Genomic DNA, 21594 nt, shown 5'->3' on the forward strand with positions numbered 1-21594 from the left:
GGGCAATTCTTTTATTTATACCACTTTTCTAATCAGGCTGTTACCTCGAAGAAGCGCCGACTTCAGGATGGAATTTATTCTTTTATATGTAAAGAATTTTAATTATATATGCATTAATAATGTGAAGTGACACTTACGGCTTCTTAGTATGTCATATTCAAATACACTCCTGGAAATTGAAATAAGAACACCGTGAATTCATTGTCCCAGGAAGGGGAAACTTTATTGACACATTCCTGGGGTCAGATACATCACATGATCACACTGACAGAACCACAGGCAAATGGACACAGGCAACAGAGCATGCACAATTTCGGCACTAGTACAGTGTATATCCACCTTTCGCAGCAATGCAGGCTGCTATTCTCCCATGGAGACGATCGTAGAGATGCTGGATGTAGTCCTGTGGAACGGCTTGCCATGCCATTTCCACCTGGCGCCTCAGTTGGACCAGCGTTCGTGCTGGACGTGCAGACCGCGTGAGACGACGCTTCATCCAGTCCCAAACATGCTCAATGGGGGACAGATCCGGAGATCTTGCTGGCCAGGTTAGTTGACTTACACCTTCTAGAGCACGTTGGCTGGCACGGGATACATGCGGACGTGCATTGTCCTGTTGGAACAGCAAGTTCCCTTGCCGGTCTAGGAATGGTAGAACGATGGGTTCGATGACGGTTTGGATGTACCGTGCACTATTCAGTGTCCCCTCGACGATCACCAGTGGTGTACGGCCAGTGTAGGAGATCGCTCCCCACACCATGATGCCGGGTGTTGGCCCTGTGTGCCTCGGTCGTATGCAGTCCTGATTGTGGCGCTCACCTGCACATCGCCAAACACGCATACGACCATCATTGGCACCAAGGCAGAAGCCACTCTCATCCCTGAAGACGACACGTCTCCATTCAGAGGTGAACACTGAATTAATTCCTATCAGCTGTCCGCTAACAAATTCTATTCTGGCGAATAAGTCCATATAGGACAAGCACTGGATTCAGTTTGAATTCCCTCCCCCCCCCCCCCCCCCCCCATATCGCAGTTACGCCTGAGGTCACGATTTGTGTTCTAGAAAACAGCTAGAAGTTCAAAATGGCCAGGTGATACGGACAAGTGCGAAGTACAACCGAAATTATCGCACGTCTTGGCGCTGGACGTTCGTCCACTGAAATAGTTCGATTCTCCAGGTAGCTGAGATCAACTGTTTACGATATTGTGAAAAAGTATAATGCCTCGGAGAAGTCTGGGGAAGGTTCCGCTAACTCCGCGAGGGAACCTCATTCGAGTAAACGCGTGTCACGAACTGCGGCAGTCACCGAAAAGCGTCATCTGCTGATTTCGGAGAAAATGGTACAATATCTGAGGAAATTGGCGTCAGTATTCAATGTCAGCGAGCGAACAATTCGTCGAATGGCAGAGAAGGACTTCATACGAGTCATTTAGTCCAAAACTGGTTCTCGGATGACGTTGACATGTTCTGATCAACGGTGTTCTTGCCCCCTAATAGCCCGAAATTTAACCCCACTGACTACCATGCCTGGAACCATTTAGTTCAAAACTGGCTCTCGGATAACGTTGACATGTTCTGGTAAAAGTAGTTCTGGGCCCCCGAATAGCCCAGATTTCAACCCCGTCCACTACTATGTTGGAGTGTGATCGAAAGAGTTAGAAAAAAGACGAGACACCCTAATGTCGCGTCTGTACGCACCGCTATCGAAGCAACTTTCGCCAATATGGACGGCACTGTTTTAAAGAGTGCGTGCGATCGCTTCAGGACAAGATTGGAGGCGATCATTGCGGCTGAAGGCGGTTGCATCGAGTAATGTTACTCTTCAAAGATATCGCTACTTATATGCTTATATGTAAAAGGATTTTCATTTTCATTTGTGTTTTGTTTTAATAAATTTACTTTAAAAAAAAGTTTCATTTGTCCGATTTAAGCGCCGCACCCTGTACTTTAGATATGTAGGATTGCAGGTTTCCTCAATGACTATCATTAACGAAATTTTCTCGGACTGTCCCATAAATATCCCTTTAAATTTTTATTATGTTATTATTATCTCATACATCTTTTCTCATACAAGTATTATGAAACAAAATATTTATTGTTGATTACGTACATAGTTTTCATCAACTGTAAAAAGTGCATCATTTAACACATCAAGCGTGTGTTCAATTTATTTCTGATAGTGCCACCAGTTTAGGTCAAAAACCATTTTTAGCACCTGTTGTACGCACGTCATGGATGTAGGCAGATCTCAGGTAAATAGGATGTGAAAATTGTAGTAAAAGTACAAGCAATACTTACAGATTATTGCTGGCAGCGGAAGTTAGGTACAAACATAAAAAATTTATGAGTTAAATAGAATTGCAGAGATGATGCATGGTGTTCAAATTAAAGACAACTATCCAAGGAATGGACAAAATAAAACAGCAAAGAAACATGACCAACAGTCAACGTGAAACATTCTACAAACGATCTAGAAAAGCCGTTTGGCAGTCACAACCCCAAATGATTTTTGAAATTCCAGTGGAAATTCTACGCTTTCATCCTTACTTGAACACAAGCTCTGACTTTAAATATGTACCCCATATGTTTTTTATATCGCCTGCCGTTGCTCCTTCTATCACGTCATTTTACGCAGAGGCCTTTAATTTACTATATATGACGGTAGTATCTGTTCCCGGAAGAACAGTTACCGTGGATGACCATGCAGCTTTGCTAGAAATGAAATGATAATTAAATGGACACCATAGCTGCAAACAGGCGTTGATGTACTTCATTGGGGACATGTTGAAAATGTGTGCCCCGACCGGGACTCGAACCCGGGATCTCCTGCTTACATGGCAGACGCTCTATCCATCTGAGCCACCGCGGGCACAGAGGATAGTGCGTCTGCAGGGACTTATCCCTTGCACGCTCCCCGTGAGATCCACATTCCCAACATGTCCACACCGCTACATTCGTAGTGCGCCTAATAGATGTTTGCCCATCATACTCATTACTCGTGGCAGATTAATCTACCAAGTCCTGTACGAGTTCGGGCATAGCGTGTGCGTTCGCACAAGAAGGTCAATGGCCGGGAAGCCATATTTTAACTATATATGACGGTAGTATCTGTTCCCGGAAGAACAGTTACCGTGGATGACCATGCAGCTTTGCTAGAAATGAAATGATAATTAAATGGACACCCTAGCTGCAAACAGGCGTGGATGTACTTCATTGGGGATAAGTCCCTGCAGACGCACTATCCTCTGTGCCCGCGGTGGCTCAGATGGATAGAGCGTCTAAATGTAAGCAGGAGATCCCGGGTTTGAGTCCCGGTCGGGGCACACATTTTCAACATGTCCCCAATGAAGTACATCAACGCCTGTTTGCAGCTAGGGTGTCCATTTAATTATCATTTCACTTTAATTTAGTCTTTCCCCGTACCCGCTTTCTCTGCGTTTAAAAATGGAATTCCTCCTGCACTCTTAATTTTGACGCCTTTGCTTTCAACTTAAACAATAGTTCCTTTCACTTTATATGCTGCATTCCGGCTACCTTTAGTTTTTCAATTTGTTCGCATTTTTCCTGCAGTCATTGTTCCTATGTGTCCCCGTACTTGATGTTTATTCCATTTAGAAGTGACTTTAGTTGTTATACTACAGTTTTTGTCTGAACATTTTTCTTCGTCCTTCTATCGTTGACTCGTTTAATTATTTCTTACGTTACCCATGGTTTCTTTGGTGTTGCCTTCCTTCTACTTAGGTTCCGCTGTCCAACTTCTATGAACACAGTATTTACAGATGTCCATTCCTCTTCAACTGAATTGTCTACTGTAATAACAATAGCGCAGTATCTACAGCTTTACAAAACTTCAGACGCACCTCATCTTTCCTCAGTACTAAAGTAACCCAATTCTTTCCTGTTTGATTCTTCCTGGTCACACTTTTAAACTTCCACGTAGTCTTCATAATTACTAAACTGAGGTCTTGAGTGTATAGCTGCTGTTGACTACGCGTAACAATAAAATACTTGATTCTGGAATCACTAGTGGACGGTGATGAAATCCAGCAACATTTTTTCCGCGTCTCTACGCCTTTTTCAAGTGTGCTTTTCTTCTTTCGTGGTTTTTGAACAGCGTATTCGCGATTAATAGCTAAAATTTACTAGATGAAATTTGTCTCTCATGACACATTCTTACTATGGAGTTCATACTCAGCCATAGCTCTGTCTTTTGTTTTCTCCACTTCCCAACGCTCGAGGCAACAATGACTATTAGATTTTCAAGCCTCTTCACATAGTAAATTAGGCGTTCAATATTGTCACGTAGAAGAAGGTGTAATTAGACGAATGACGAACACTAATTTCACTTCACGAACGTTTATTCAGCATTGCACATACAAGAGCGTGGAGTGAACTGCCTCCGGCCAGAACACATACAGTATATATACAGCTACAGAACATTCCAGTACAATTATTCTTGACATTTGTGGATACTTCTAGAATGCACTCGAAATATAGAAATACAGAAATTAAAATGTACAGTCAAGGTGAGTTTTCAACTCTCAGCCCTCGATGCAACAGTTTAGTATCATAACCACTACACCACGGTGTTACTCAGCCTCTCCTGCGACAATATTATCATACACTTTGTCTCATCATGTGCTTGTGACGTCGCCTATACATCTAAACTTTTATTGTTACCATTTGTTATTTGTCGATTCTGATCAGAGTAATCCTATGACTGATTTCTTCAAAGCAACTGACTTCGTGCAATATCTGCCTCTTCGTGACGAATCCAACTCAGGTTAAGCCATTTTCTCCTCCTCTCTGCCTGACCAGAAATCGATGCGTTCGCTCCATTTCATTTCACTGAACCGCAGTTTATGAGGTAGAGAGCCATTGTCGTATTCATAATTATTAGGTGAATGTTTTCAGTGCATCGGGAGAAAAACATGTTAAGTAAGTACCGTTTTGAAATTAGAAAAACACGTGCTAAGATATCTCAATAATTGTATTTTTCCATGAAAGCCTGTACCTTAATCTACGCACTGACGCCATTAGAGTCTGATCCTTCCTTGTTTACTTTGCGTACTAACAAGGGAACCTCCCCATCGCACCCCCCTCAGATTTAGTTATAAGTTGGCACAGGGATAGGCCTTGAAAAACTGAACACAGATCAATCGAGAAAACAGGAAGAAGTTGTGTGGAACTATGAAAAAAATAAGCAAAATATACAAACTGAGTAGTCCATGCGCAAGCTGGCAACTTCAAGGAGAGCGTTGGCTTACGAGCGCCGTGGTCCCGTGGGTAGCGTCCTTGGTTCAAATCCTCTCTCGGGTGAAAATTTTAATTTTTTATTTTCTGATAATTATCAAAGTTCAGACACTCACACATAATCAACTTCGCTCTCCAAAATTCCAGGACATGTTCAGTTTTGCTTGGACATATACAGAATTTGACGGTCTACGCACGGAAACATTTGAAAACGTAAAAAACATATGTTTTGACAGAGCACAGGGAAAACTGTGCGACTCTGAAACTGTTGCATTCATTTGATGCAGTTTATGTGACAAACTCTTATGTTTTCATCACTTTTTTTGGAGTGATTATCACATCCACAAGAAAACCTAAATCGGGCAAGGTAGAAGAATCTTTTTACCCATTCGCCAAGTGTGCAAGTTAGGTGGGTCGACCACATATTCCTGTCATGTGACGCACATGCCGTCACCAGTGTCGTAAAGAATATATCAGACGTGTTTTCCTGTGGAGGAATCGGTTGACCTATGACCTTGCGATCAAATGTTTTCGGTTCCTATTGGAGAGGAACGTCCTTTCGTCTACTAATCGCACGGTTTTGCGGTGCGGTCGCAAAACACAGACACTAAACTTATTACAGTGAACAGAGACGTCAATGAATGAACGGACAGATCATAACTTTGCGAAAATAAAGAAAGTAAAATTTTCACTCGAGGGAGGACTCGAACCAAGAACCTTTCGTTCCACAGTTGCTCACTGTAACCACGAGACCATGGCGCTGATCAGCTAATATTCTCCTTTATGTTGCCTATCTTGCACATGGACTACTCAGTTTGTATATTTTGCTTATTTTTTCATAGTTCCACACAACTTCTTCCTGTTTTCTCGATTGATCTGTGTTCAGTTTTTCAAGGCCTATCCACTGTGTCTATTTATAACTAAATCTGAGGGGGGTGCGATGGGGAGGTTCCCTTGTAAGTGTTTAAGAAGCCTCCGATAATCGTGAGTCCCGCCGACTGTGAAGTACGGGCTGTTACAAGATTTTTTACTGCTAAAGGCCTAAAAGCGATCGACATTCATCATGCGATCAATGCAGTTTACGGAGAAAACATTATGAGTGATGGAATGGTAAGAAAGTGGGTGAGAGCATTTAAAGATGGCCGCACAAATGTGCATGATGAACAACGGAGTGGGCGTCCTTCGGTCGTTAATGAAAGTTTGGTGCAGGAAGTGGAGAATAAGGTGAGAGCAAACATACGCTATACGATTTTCTCCTTGCGGGATGACTTTCCTAATGTTTCTCGTAGTGTTTTCTATGGCATTGTGACCGAGCACTTGAATTACCGAAAATTGTGCGCACGTTAGGTACCGAAAATGTTGACGGATGTGCACAATACCAAACGTTTGGACAGTGCATTGACTTTCCTTGAGCGGTACCACAACGACGCTGATGATTTCGTAAGCCAAATTGTTACGGGCGATGAAATATGGGTGGCCTAAATCACACCAGAATCAAAGCAACAGTCCATGGAAGTTGAGCAAGGGCATCGTTTTGCTGAAAGGCAATACCCGTCGGCATGTGGCGAATCAGACCAAAGATCTCATCACATCTTTTCGATGGGAAACTCTAGATGATCCTCCGTACAGCCCCCACTTGCGCCCAGTGACTACCATCTGTTCCTGCAATTGAAGAAACACCTGGACGGGCAGCGTCTTCGAGACGATGACGAAGTCAAAACAGTGGTGATGCAGTGGTTAAGTTAGGCGGCAGACTTCTATGAGGAGGGTATTCAAAAACTGGTACAACATGACAAGTGCCTCAATATTGACGGACATTATGTAGGAAAGTTTCACGCAAAAATAAAATTATTGAGATCTTAGCGCGTCTTTTAAGTTTCAAAACTGTACTTACTTAAGAAACACGCCTCGAAAATCTCTTATTACTAAAATGAAAAGATTCCTGGAGCCTTCTATTGGATGATACCAGCGCTGTGCTGAAGTAACGTGTAGTACTAGTTCGGAAAAAATCCGTTAGTGTGTAGACGATTATTCTATCCAATTTTTGGCGTCCCACATTGAGCAATATAAGCACGTCTGCGTTTAGGCATCCGGGGCTTGGGTGAGTATTACGGTAGCTAACTTGGGACTAAGTAGTGGAGCATAATATTCTGGCACAGATTCAGCAAACAAATTTGGTACGAACTACTACGGGTTTCCATCCTCACATGTCTATCTCTAAGATTCGTGGCTACTTAAAAGTTGGGCGACGGGTGCCACATTACCTCGATTTCTGAGAGGCGCTGCCGTTACTGGAGCTGATATATGGCTGGAGTTAGTCCGAGGCGTCGCGTGGAGAGGCCTCGGCTGCAACTACTGTGCCAGACACTGCTGATGGAGGCCAAACACATCTTTCCCCTTCGTCAGGCTGCACTGCTTCCATAATACCAGTCGTCTCCCTTTCCGTATTCCAGTTATTATTTCTTTCACCGACTTGGTAGTCTTTAGACGATCTTGTTAATTTTATGAAGAAAGGTGTCTTGATAGAACTGTTTCATTGAACGAAACACACAAGGCCACTGAGACTACAAGTGGATGCGTCTTCATCTGAGCCAGTTTGATGCGACCCACGGTGTAATACATGTTTCATCTTCTTGCGAGTTTATATTGGTTGCCGCTGGTTACGTGAATTAGTTATTTAGCCAAAGATTTGTATTGAAACTTAAGTGATTTTCAGCTACGCTTGTAAGTAATTCGATGCATCACGTGCATCCGAAGTGCTGTGTTTTTACAAACAGGTACATCAGGGGTGGCCAAGAAAGGGGACCGCAGGCCGTGCCTTGACACGAGTACCATAGAGTTTATTCAGGCCGGCACGTTTACTCACCCCCCTCCCCCGCCCCCACGCAGTCTGAGTATCAGGAGGGGGCGAGGGGGGAGGGGCTGAACAGCGAACACGCCGCATTTAAATGGCCACGCAGTTGTGCTGTGTAAGATTCAGTTTGAAACTTCACATTTCGCAACAACATAGACCTAAAATAAAACAAATTTTAGAAATATTTAATTGATACAATTCTTATCTGGTACAAACTGTCGGTACACGGACAGACACAATTTCCCAGATTTTCACGAATTTCACAATCAGGTTGCCGCGTAATTGTGTCTTAGTTTGTTTCATAATCGAAAAAACGTCTTCCGCACGCCTATATTAATCGAAATATTGTAGCGTTTTTACAGCCTCATTATGGAGAAATGGGGACTCTGCCTGAGGAAAGCAATGTACACGTCCTGGACAGTGTTAACGATAAACGGATTGGTGTTTAGAATGGGAATTGTTCAAGTGGCTCTGAGCAGTATGGGACTTAACATCTGAGGTCACCAGTTCCCTATAACTTAGAACTACTTAAACGTAACTAACCTAAGGACATCACACACATCCATGCCCGAGGCAGGGTTCGGACCTGCGACCGCAGCGGTCGCGGGGTTCCACACTGAAGCGCCTAGAACCGGCTGTGACTGAATGTTAGTTGCCCAAGTGCTACATATATTTGTGTAAGTACATATCCTTTACAGTGCAATAAATACGAACTATGCCACGCATCAAGAAATTCAATAACAGGAAATTCCGTGGTAGCCAGTTCACAAACAAAGCATGCCACACTGTTGAAAGTAGCCCATCTATCAGTTCTTCAGGGAAGAAACTCCCATATGGCACGCCTCCTGGTAATTCAAATTTTTGTGTTAGCAATGACGCTGTTCATAGTGGATTTGTTGTTGTTGATGTGGGCATCATCTTTGGTGAAGTAAGTGACGAAATGTAAACAATGTGATGGTGTAGGGTGTCTGTAAATAACTGAACACAAAGTGACAGAAAGGGTTTAGCATCAAAATTGATTGTTCTGTGTAGATCCTGCAATAAATCTACCATGAAAATGATTTCGAACATTATGCATAATTCATTTGATGTGAATTTGAAGTTAGTGTATGCAATGTGTGCAATAGGGAAAGGAAGAAAGGGTGCTCAAACGTTTTGTCGTTTGATGGACCTTCCTCCTCCACCCAGTTGGTTCAGCAGGTACACAAAAATACTTTTAGGTGCCTTGACGGTTGTGTCTGAAGCACCTATGAAACATGCAGTAGAAGCAACTGTAAATATTAGTGGAACCAGGGACATTGCTTTTGCACTTGATGGGACATGTCAACGTCGAGTACATCGTTTCTTGACTGGTGTTGTAAGTGCTACTTCTCTGGAGAATGGAAAAGTTGATGTTGAATACTTGCGTAAGTAGTGTCACCCCTGCCATGGTAACACTGAAGGACATATTGAACATCAGTGTTCTAAGAATTATGATGGTTACATTGGAGGTATCGAGTGTGATGGAGCTCTATAAATATTTCAGAGGTCAGCGCCCATTTATAACGTTAGATGTACGGGGTACCTAGGCGATTGGGGCTCTAAAGCTTTCAATAAAATTAATGAGTTCAATGTTTATGGTGATACTTTGGTAACAAAACTGGAGTGTTGTGGACATGTGCAAAAGAGGATGGGTGCTAGATTGAGGAAGCTACGAAGAGAAATGAAAGGAAAGTTGCTGTTTGATGGAAAATATCTGTCTGGCCGAGGCAGATTGACAGAAACTGAAATAGACATTCTTCAGAGTTATTATGGGGTGGCCATTAGACGAATTGCACCTCTGAATGATGTTACAGCTGTTGCGGAGAATGCTTTCCAGCCAGGGAACCACAATATTCGTTTCGAGGAGACGCAAGTACTTGCGGCCACAAGCGGATATTACGAAAGGCTCTACAGGGAGGCAATGGAAATCGCTAAACACCCAAATAATTTCAACCGAAAGGAGGAGGGCGTGCAATTAAACGGTATATGGATGCCGGTGCTAAAGAAGATGTGTACCACCCGTCCACTACTGGGTGATGGCAACGGCGATCGACGGCGACGGACAGCGGCCAATTGCACTGACGTTTTCAAAACACGTGACGTCACGCCGCGGCGTGGGACCGCGCGGACACGGAATTTAGCGGCAGTCAATAGCGAGCCAGTGGGTGTGTTGGACCTTCCATCGAGCTACGGACCCCCTTGAAGCAGTCGGAGCCGAAACGTTGGGAATCGACACAGAATTCATCAACCGACCACGGCATAACATCCCGGATAATTATAATGGACATGATATTTCCGGACGTGAAAGTCTGCATTTTAGTTGCTCGCCTTGTCAAGCATTGTGCGTCGCTTAATTTGGTTATAGTTCGCAGTATCTGTTGTCTCATTTACTATGATTTTGTGTACTGCACAGCTAAGTAGATCTTGTTACGCTTACTCCATACAGTATTCCACACTTTTTGCTGCCTGACAATAGCGTTATGTCATTTTATATATTGATTTGTGTTTTAGAGAACTTCGTTCTCCATTAATTTTTACTGTGTCAGTCATACATATCTGTTACTCTCGGTCTTGAATTTGCAAGGCCCTCTACATTTCCCTACATCTTTTCCATAGTTTGGTGATCCACTCATCTGCTCCATTATATGTACAGTGTGCCCTGGAAATGTGGTTACGAAATAGTATAAGATGTTTTGGGGAACAAGTCGAAGATAGGAACCCATGTCTGCAAACATCATCCAACGAAGCTACAGACTGTCCAAGTTACAGACACCAGTACCAGCCACTATGTCTCTCCCTCGGTAGTAGACGTGACTTTGTGTGCTGACCGACCGTAGGCAGAATATCTCACAATGTTTTTCGCTATGCAATGATCACGATTGACTGCCACGATCGCAGCTACATAGACAGGCCTTGTATCCTGTGAAAGTAATACTGTCTTACCTTGGTGAATGATGGTTTCGGACACGGGTTTCCATCTGTAGTTCATTTTCCCCCTGTGTACCAAAAAGCATTGCCAATTTTAGAGGGTTCCAGGAGAAATAGAAACCGTGGGTGCAAACCTGCGTCCTAACCAACATCCACTGAGGTTCATACGAGACAAAGCCTTTAGACACAGCAGCTGGCTCCATCTTCTACAATGCGGTAGTGGCAGTCATGATCACTGAACAATGTATCGAGATGCTCTGCTTAAATTCCACCAGTATAGAAAGTCACATTTGCTGCCAAAGGGATAGCACAGAGGCTGTTGCCATCACCTGTAACTTCTATGTTCTGCAGTATAATTAGGTGATTTTTCTTGACAACAACTCCTATCCTCTACAACACCATAAACCCTCAAAGTATGTCATAATATTTCTGAGAGACACTGTATGAAGCAGAGTGTGTGTATGTACGTCTGCATCTCTTCACAAACGCCTGGATCAATTTCAACCAGATATGGCACAGAAATAGCGGACCTCACGAATATCATCTCTATGGGTTTATATCCTACTAACTCCAATGTGAGTGGAGATATGGCAAAAAGGCGTTTTTTCTTGACCCTGGTATGTGGGAAGCCCTTCAAAAAAGTTATGTTATATAGGAACAATATCAGACCCGCCACATTAATCAACCTTTCAGGGCAGCCTGCATGTCAGCGGCAAGAAACGGTCTTCCAGGCCCCAAAATGTAGACTGCCCTGCATGACAGGTATGTTATGTTGGGGTAGTATCGGCCTGCTTTATCGATTTGCTTTTCATGATGATCTGTTTGTCATAGGCGAATAAATGATTCTCAATCCCCTAATGTGACAGGTGTGGCGTGAGAGCGGTGTCGGCCTGCTGTATTGCATAGATGGGGCAGGTTGAGCTGGATACACCAGGTGATGAACAGAGTGAGGAGGGGGAAGAAACGGACAAAGAGAGGGGTTAGGAGATAGACAGAGGTGGACAGTCAGAGGGGGAAGAGGTGGGGACAGAGAGGAGGAGAAGCAGGAGGAGGAGATGTTCTCAATTGATCTGTGGAATGCATATGTGGGTGAGGCCTTCAGGGAAAAGGCTAATAATAAATATGATCCTGTGCACACTTAAGCTAGTTGTTATAACGGTGATGGCGTTATTGTTCTTCACAATGCCCACAGTCAACGATCAGTTATGTTATGAATTCGAAAAAAAGAAAGAGCATTGTACTTGCTCGTCTTGTATGAGCAAATTTTTGTTTAAGAATAAGCACTGCACTAATTTTCTTACACCCTGATCTATAAAAGGGACCCAACTTTCAAACTGCATGCAGAGATTAACGTGTGATGCATCAGAAATTGTGCCCGCATTGAACATCTGGGATGTGAGTTTACGTGTTGAACGCCTCACTGCATTCAGTGACTGCATATGTAGCACCAAACACTTAAATCACTATTTTATTCATTTTTATCATATGTGGCACCCTTTGTTATTCTAATCTTGTTGCCGGCAGGAGTGGCCGAGCGGTTCTATGGGCTACAGTCTGGAACTGCGCGACGGCTACTTTCGCAGGTTCGAATCCTGCCTCGGGCATGGATGTGTGTGATGTCCTTAGGTTAGTTAGGTTTAAGTAGTTCTAAGTTAAGTCCCATAGTGCTCAGAGCCATTTGAACCATCTAACCTTGTTATTTTATATTTTTTGTATTTTCTTACATGTCCACCAATGGTCGCATGGTCCACAGAAGTAATTTTGCATCGTGCAACCAAACGGACACATGTGGAAATTAAGTTTTTTAGTCTTACACACATATTTAATTTCAGATTTTAAACTAAAATGGCAGAAAGCGCATAGATGCTGGCTAATCTTACTGATGATGATACCACAGGCTTTTCTGATGGTTCTATCGAAGACCCGAATACTCCGCCTGATGACGGTTCCATTTTTAGTTCTGAGGATGATCATGATGACAATGATGATGAAGATGATGATGAACATAACAGGATCAACTGATGCTAAGCCTAATTATGACGTTCCTCTTGCGAATCTTACAAGCCAGGACGAATGGGAACCTGTAGCAAGGGTCAGAACTAATTTCACTTCCTCCCCTCCAGACACTGGTTTTCATTCATCCAGATGTAGCTTCAAGGATTACCTCCTATCCGTTATTTTGAACACTTCACTTACGATAATTTTATAGTGCCATTTGAAATTCCAAAAATAATGCGTCATAACAGATTGGGGTTGTTACTTTCAGTGTTGCATTTATCATATAATGAGCAGGACAGAGATCCGCAAGATGGGTCTTCAAAATCTCACAACTTTTGGATATTCTGTGGAAAGAATTCTTCACTGCTGAAGCGTGGTTTGTATAGACGAAACCAACGTACCATTTCGTGAGCGTATTTACTTTCGACAATACATGTTTAACAAAAAACATAATGTGAAGAATTTCAAGCTTTTTGTTAATGGAAGGTATTATTGGTCATTCAAAGTCTTTCTGGCAAAGAAGGAGCTTACGACGTATCTGTTGTCAGGAGGGTCGTAACGGAACTAATGGATGGACTCGTAGATACTGGTAGAACACTATATACCAGCAATTGGTACACTAGTATTTCACTATCTAAAAGGCTAATCCACAGAGAGACGCACTAGGTAGGCACGGTACGTGCAAATCGAAATAATCATCGCCCTGATATACTCAAGGCAAAACTTAAAAAAAAAAGACGTTGTAGCTCAACCGAATGGAGACAAAACTGTAGTCTTGAAATGGAAGAACGAGACGTGCGAAAGCTTGGCACAAAACATGAAGACTCAAATGTCTAAGTTACCCAAAAAGGAAAAAGAAACAAGTCCGCTGTGGTCATCGACTATAACAAAGGAAAGGCCTTTATCGATCTCTCCTACCGGATGGCCTCATACGCCCTATACGTAATAAGTACTGTTAAATGATACAAGAGACTTGTCTTTATTTTCATCACTTCTGCAACTATTGTAAATGCTCTGCATTTGTACTATTTCATGTACGAGCATTTTTGTAACCTAATTAGCATTCATGGAAACAAAATCATATAAATATTAGCACGTCAGAATAGGTTTCCTGTTCTTGGTACTAAAAACTCAGTATCAGTGCATACATACTGCTCCGTCCGCGTATGGTTGTGTCGTTCAATGGGACCACAAAATTATTACACACAAAATATGACCACTAATGTACACACATGCCACAAGTAAGACACGCCGATTGGCCAAGGGTGTGTACATGGGATGACAGAGACATTTCAAAATGTCCACCAGTGGGCACATGGAGTTCAACGTGCAAAAATCTGGGATAGATGCTCTGTCCACTTATGTTACTATATTTTCCATATGTATTGTACTTTTCACGCAGTAGTCTTCTGGAAACACTGAGGTACTTACGAGTGGCCTTGTATAAGTCTTGCTGGGGACCAGTGATATTATATTTGCTGCTGCATATATTTTTTGAACCTGCATCAACAACTGTGTTTAAATAGTTGAAAATGGGTTAAGAGCAGTATTGTACGATAGTACAAAAAACAACACTGATGTGGATAGTTTCAAGCTCGTACAGTGTTATTCAACATTTTTAAGAATTATAGATCTATTTTCAAATAAAATAATCGAAGCGTAATGTATTTATGGATTACTGTTCTGTATCTATTTCCTAACTGAAGCCAAATAATTTACTGAGTAGCTAAGTCAATATTCGTGGTGTAAAGTGTCAGCTTGCTGCTCCCTTGACCCACGAAGTGAATTCATAGCTTCCTCTTAGAGAACTTGTTACATTTTAATGAACCACTGTTAACTGTGAACAGTTACGCTGCGAAGCATTGAAGCTATAATGCGCCCGTGTAAGCCGTTTTAATATAGGTATCAGCTATCCCAATCTTTTTGGCATTAGACTGATGGCCTCATATCGGCTCGTCAATTCTGATAGCCAACAGGCAGCTCCCTCCATAGAGATTTCTCTACCCATCAGTGCGTATCACCTTTTGTAAACTGAAGTTCCGAAAGCAAGTTTGAAATAAATGTTATTAACGGTTTTTATATTCCTATCTGCTACAAATCACATTTTCGTGACGAGATCATAAGTGGTCATTTCATTTTTTCGGAATTAATTTCCAAGTATTATTGTCATTTATTGTGGTATGCTCGCATTCTATATTATAACCAGAGAAAGAATCATGTGGTGTATTGAAACTGCCACGCAAGAAACGGTAACGATCTTCGTTGTCAACTGTTTGTGGAAGCTTTGCCCAGTTCCTTTATGTGAAATACGCCAGCAACAAATCACAGCTGCAGTACCTTCTCAAACGATGGAACAGGTTGTCAAATAAGCAAGCTTGTGTCGTTACGGTCAGGCGCTTGCCATTGGGTTTGATAGTTACTGGTAACAGAAAAGCGTTTTCCCAGTTTCCATTTCACGAAATGATTTGCCGAGAGGTGGAAGTAATGTGGATCCCACATCACATTAAGCCACTTCCAGACACGAAAACTAAAAGATGTCAATTTCCTCTTGTGGTGGTGAATGTAATTTTTTACTTATCTCCGAAAGCTAAGAGACATCAGAGTAAAATGTAATTTTAGGAGTATTCTGTCATAATTACTGGGATGTTTATCGTAAGGGTAGGTTAGTCGCCAATGGTCGCGGCGTGTTTATTGCAGTACAAAATTGAATAAAATCTAGAGAGGTCATCACGGATCCGGAATGTGAATTAATCTGGGTAAAACTGTATCAAAGAACGGTAAAAAAATGTGATCGGATGCTTTTATAGACCACCTGGGTCAGGATCTGTAGTTGTAGAGCGCTTCAGACAGAGCTTGCAGAATATTATTAGTAATTTTCCTGATCATGCCGTTGTAATAGGGGATGACTTCAATTTGCCAAGTGCAGATAGGGAGTAGTTATACCATGCCTCGGGCATGGATGTGTGTGGTCTCCTTAGGTTAGTTAGGTTTAAGTAGTTCTAAGTTCAAGGGGCTGATGACCTCAGATGTTAAGTCCCATTGTGCTCAGAGCCATTTGAACATTTTGAAAATTACTTCACAACCAACACAACACTGAGTTTGAACGAGGTCAAAAATAGGGCTACGAGAGGCTGGATGTTGCCTCTGCAATATTGCAGAAAGACTTGACAGGAATGTAGCCTCCGTAATTGACTCCCGGCAGTGGTGGTCACAATAATATACGCTCACAAGAACACCGGACTCCGGCCGGCCACGTGGTATTACCGACAGAGAAGACCGTGTTCGGAGTACGCCTCTGGCGCATCTTACTGCATCTGCAGCAGCAATTTGAGTCGCAATTGGTTCCACAGCGACACAAGAAACTGTTACAGGTTGGTTACTTCAAGGAAAGCGAAATGCAGGAAGATCTGCAGCGGATAGGCACTTGGTGCAGGGAGTGGCAACTGACACTTAACATAGACAAATGTAATGTATTGCGAATACATAGAAAGAAGGATCCTTTATTGTATAGTTATATGATAGCAGAACAAACAATGGTAGCAGTTACTTCTGTAAAATATCTGGGAGTATGCGTACGGAACGATTTGAAGTGGAATGATCATATAAAATTAATTGTTGGTAAGGCGGGTACCAGTTTAAGATACATTGGGAGAGTCCTTAGAAAATGTAATCCATCAACATAGGAGGTGGCTTACAAAAGACTCGTTCGACATAGACTTGACTATTGCTCATCAGTGTGGGATCCGTACCTGGTCGGGTTGACGGAGGAGATAGGGAAGATTCATAGAAGAGCGGCGCGTTTCGTCACAGGGTTATTTGGTAAGCGTGATAGCGTTACAGAGATGGTTAGCAAACTCAAGTGGCAGACTCTGCAAGAGAGGCGCTCTGCATCGCGTAGTAGCTTGCTGTTCAGGTTTGGAGAGGGTGCGTTTCTGGATGAGGTATGGAATATATTGCTTCCCCCTACTTATACCTCCCGAGGAGATCACGAATGTAAAATTAGAGAGATTCGAGCGCGCACAGAGGCTTTCCGGCAGTCGTTCTTCCCGCGAACCATACGCGACTGCAACAGGAAAGGGAGGTAATGACAGTGGCACGTAAAGTGCCCTCCGCCACACACACCGTCGGGCGACTTGCGGAGTATAAATGTAGGTGTAGATGTACACAGCTCCGAGATAAACAGCCCCAAACCACTGCTGTTTGGGACTTCAGTTGCGTCATTCGAGAGCTCATTGGTGGGCAGAGTAAAAGTTTGTTGTGTTTTCCGATACAAGCTGATTCTACCTAGGCGCCAGTGATGTCCGTGTGTTGGGTAGGAGGCCAGTTGAAGGCTTGCAACTAACCAGTCTGGGTGATAGACACATTGGACCTACATCTGGAGTTATGGTCTGGGGTGTGTCGACACGTTGCCTTGGCCTGTTCGATCACCAGATCGGTCTCCAGTCGAACAGACATCGGACGTCACCGGACGACAACTCCATGCTCATCCACAGCCAGCAGTAACAGTCTCTGTATTGACTGACAAAGTACAACAGGCTTGGAACCCCATCCCACAATCTGATACCTGGCACCTGTACAACACAATGCACGCACGTTTGCATGGTGGTATTCAGCATTCCGGCAGTTTCCCCGGTTATTAATTTACCAGCACTTTCACATCTGCAATAGCTTATTTTGGGCTTAAATTAACCTGCGATCTTCCAATGTTAATCACCTACATATGTTTACTAGACAAATGTATTCCCGAAATTTCAGTGCACTGCATTAATTATTTGTTGGTGTTACCGATTTTTTTCGTCGGTGTATACGCACGAACACTGAAGGAGAAGGTGCTAACAGCATTCAAGTGTTCAAATGTGTGTGAGATCTTATTGAGATCTTATGGGACCTAACTGCTAAGGTCATCAGTCCCTAAGGTCTGTTTATCTGTTTGACACAATCCGATAGGTGAGACGAAACACCGAAGTGAGTGAATGTGTGGTGAAATAATAAATTTTTGTAGTTCGATTACTGTTGTATCCAAGACACGTGGATCTCTCATAGTTCTTCTGAGAAATTAATACATTACAGGGCACTTACGTTTAATAATCCTAAGGAGAAACACACACAACCATGCCCGAGGGAGGACTCGAACCTCCGCCGGGACCAGCCGCAAAGTCCATGACTGCAGCGCCCCTGACCGCTCGGCTAATACCGCGCGGCTAACAGCATTCGATTAGAATACTTGAGACTAGTGGAACGAGAAAACGACTAGTCGAATGAGAAGAACAAGGACAACAACAAGGAAGTGATAATTTATGGAAAGGCGTACCACACAGACGCATTGCCGAATCGTATTTACAAGTGTGATTCGCAGAGGACGCTAAATTCAGTTGCATGTCCTTTCACAGGATATTACCTCACAGAAGAAGAATGCTACGGCGTCTGAAATACTCTGCTGGCGAAACCCCGCGCTGTCCGGCGGCGGGCAGGCGTGTTCACGGTTTCGCAAGGCGGCCATTCAAGTGTCGGGCAAAAGGCCAGACACGGCCACACAGCAGTGGCCGCCGTTCCGAGACCTCGATTCATACGCACGGCATTCATACCGGATACACTGTGAGGCCTTCATTTCTCAGAAGAGCTCAAAGAGATCCACGGGTCTCTGGGTGCAACAGTAATCGAACTACAAAAATTTGTTATTGCACCGTACATTCACCCACATCGGTGATTTGTCTCACGTAGCGAATTGTCCAAACTGGTTGACAGAACGAAAAAAATGTAAGTGCCCTGCAATGTATTAATTTCTCAGAAGATCCATGCGAGACCCACATGTCTTGAGCACAACAGTAATACAACTACAAAAATTTATTATTACACCACATATACACTCACTCCGGTGATTCATCTCACCTATCGGACTGCGTCAAACAGGTAAACAGACCGAATCAATGTGTCATGCTACCTCAAATTTATCTTTAAAGTGTTATTACTTAGAAAAGTATGATACTGAAACAGTGGAGTATTAACATTCTGTATTCTTCCGGAAGCATATTTCTGCCATTTGACTGTATGTAATTCTTTTATTTCCCTCTCTATATTTCATTGTCAAGTGTTACACTGGAATAAATAAACACGAAATAGTGTAAATAACAAAAACAAGGGCAAAAATACAATAAGTAAAATCGGTATTACTCATAAACCATAGAAATACGTAACAGTATATGTTTTGTACAATGAGATTCACATGTTAGTATCTTAAGAGATACAAGGAATAGCGTGTTCATTTTTAGCAATTAAGGTTTTGTTGCTTCATATATTTCGTTTGATGCTTTTCAGAAACACGTATTGTTATTATACGTAGGTTCTAATTTGGTTGTAAAAATCACTTGTTGGCTGTTATGCCACTTCCTACTGAATATAACCTTGAACGAAAAAGTTAATCCCTTTTTAATCCTGAAATTTCAAGAACAATTTGATTACCTTAAATTCACTATTATATTATTTATTCACGAACAACTATCTTATATAATTTCATCTACTGCAGCTTTTATGAAACTCTTATATATGTCAATTCTATTCTAGTTTTGCTTGCCACCTGTTAGAAGTAAAAACTTGTTTCAGATAATACTGCAACGTATGTTGTAGATATGAGATATGGGTGCATATATTTCTGATAGTATTCTAATAATTTACATTGAATACTGGAATTACGTAATTGGTAATACAAACTGGTTTAAAAACGCAAAACCGTCTTCCAGGAAACATTTGAACAGCGGCATATCATGCGCTCTTGGGCCGGCCGCGGTGGTCTAGCGGTTCTGGCGCAGCAGTCGGGAACCGCGGGACTGCTACGGTCGCAGATAATACTGCAACGTATGTTGTAGATATGAGATATGGGTGCATATATTTCTGATAGTATTCTAATAATTTACATTGAATACTGGAATTACGTAATTGGTAATACAAACTGCCTCGGGCATGGGTGTGTGTGATGTCCTTAGGTTAGTTAGGTTTAAGTAGTTCTAAGTTCTAGGGGACTTATGACCTAAGATGTTGAGTCCCATAGTGCTCAGAGCCATTTGAACCATTTTTCTGGAGCCGCGGAACCGCTACGGTCGCGGGTTCGAATCCTGCCTCGGGCATGGATGTGTGTGACGTCCTTAGGTTAGTTAGGTTTAACTAGTTCTAAGTTCTAGGGGACTAATGACCTGAGGAGTTGAGTCCCATAGTGCTCAGAGCCATTTGAACCATTTTTGAACCATGCGCTCTTGAGATTGTTAAACGGTTTGACCTAGCGCACCGAATATTAGGGTCGACAGGAAAATGTAATCTCACAGAAAACGTAGATTTGACGCCGTAGTCTACACAGTGGGTCACAGAAACTTCCTATCTTTAAGATATGTTGGGATTAACAAACACAGTGGACTTCAGTAAGAATGCCTTCGGTCACTTTCCGTAGCGCAACTACAGAGCAAACTGGCGCAGTGTTAAGCACAGTGGACTCGCATTCGGGAAGACGCCGGTTCAAACCCGCCTCCGGTCATCCTGACTTAGGTTTTCCGTGATTACCCTAAGTCGCTTCAGGTAAATGCCGGGATGGTTCCTTCGAAAGGGCACTGCCGATTCTCTTCCCTATCCGTCCTTAATCCGAACTTGTGCTCCGTCTGTAATGACCTCGCTGTCGACGGGACGTGAAACATTAATCTCTTCCTCCTCCCTATCGCAAAAGTCTCAAAACTGCTTCACACGATCTTAGAATCAACATGAGATGGCACAAGTATTTTCCGAGGCAAATTTAACAATTAATTCCGTCTTCATGCAGAGTTGCACTTCACTCACGAATTTGTATGTTGCCACCTCGAAAACCGATCGTAGACTACTTCGAATTAAAACATTATATCACAAGTGTGTCATCCGAGTCAATTTCTCAACAAACTGTTCCGTCCTTGCATTAGGTGAGATTTCTTACACAGATTCACGTATTACCTACTCGGAAACCGATCATAGACAAGTAGTGAGCTATCATTGCAGTTTCGCGCCTCCCTCTCAGGGCTCACTTGCGATTGGTCCATCCTTTCCATCAGTATGTACTGACAGTTACTAAAATTTCTGATTAGCATGTCCTGTTGAACTGAGTGATACTGAAATTATTATTAACAAGTCCTCAACGCAAGTAACGTTATCAGCGCTCTTGGAGCTGTATATTAATATCGAAACAGTAAACATAAATGATAAAAGTTTAGTTTCTTGGCTCCTATTGCGTACGTGAATCCCCAAAGTATCTCTGCTCCATTAGGATACGGATTTCGCTTGCCCTTCCGTTCTCCCATTATGTGACCGTCTGGCTTGTCGTTCGACGAGTCTTCTTTGTGATCCTACCTACTCGTTAACCTCCTGTAACAAAATCTTCCTCTACCGTGCATTGCAACAGAGCTACAAAATGTAATAAACGGGGGCATGGTGGATCATAAACGCCACATCAAATGCAACTACCCGTATCAGGGGGCCTAATTTTTAATCCCCAAAATATGTGGAACGGATTATTAAACTGAAATTT

General features: G+C 42.7%; 1 protein-coding gene and 1 non-coding gene across 2 annotated transcripts in view; one reads left to right on the forward strand and one right to left on the reverse strand.

Annotated features, from left to right (window-relative positions):
* The window catches only part of LOC126195752 (neuropilin and tolloid-like protein 2), a gene marked incomplete at its 3' end in the record, with an annotated part of 1334530 nt that overhangs the window by 332139 nt on the left and 980797 nt on the right, over positions 1-21594 (forward strand). The gene's annotated exons all lie outside the window — the stretch shown is intronic.
* Trnat-ugu (transfer RNA threonine (anticodon UGU)) lies at positions 2800-2874 on the reverse strand. Its single transcript has one exon. It is a non-coding gene; the product is annotated as a tRNA-Thr (tRNA).

Source organism: Schistocerca nitens, chromosome 7, assembly GCF_023898315.1.
Source record: "Schistocerca nitens isolate TAMUIC-IGC-003100 chromosome 7, iqSchNite1.1, whole genome shotgun sequence".
Taxonomy (NCBI): domain Eukaryota; kingdom Metazoa; phylum Arthropoda; class Insecta; order Orthoptera; family Acrididae; genus Schistocerca; species Schistocerca nitens.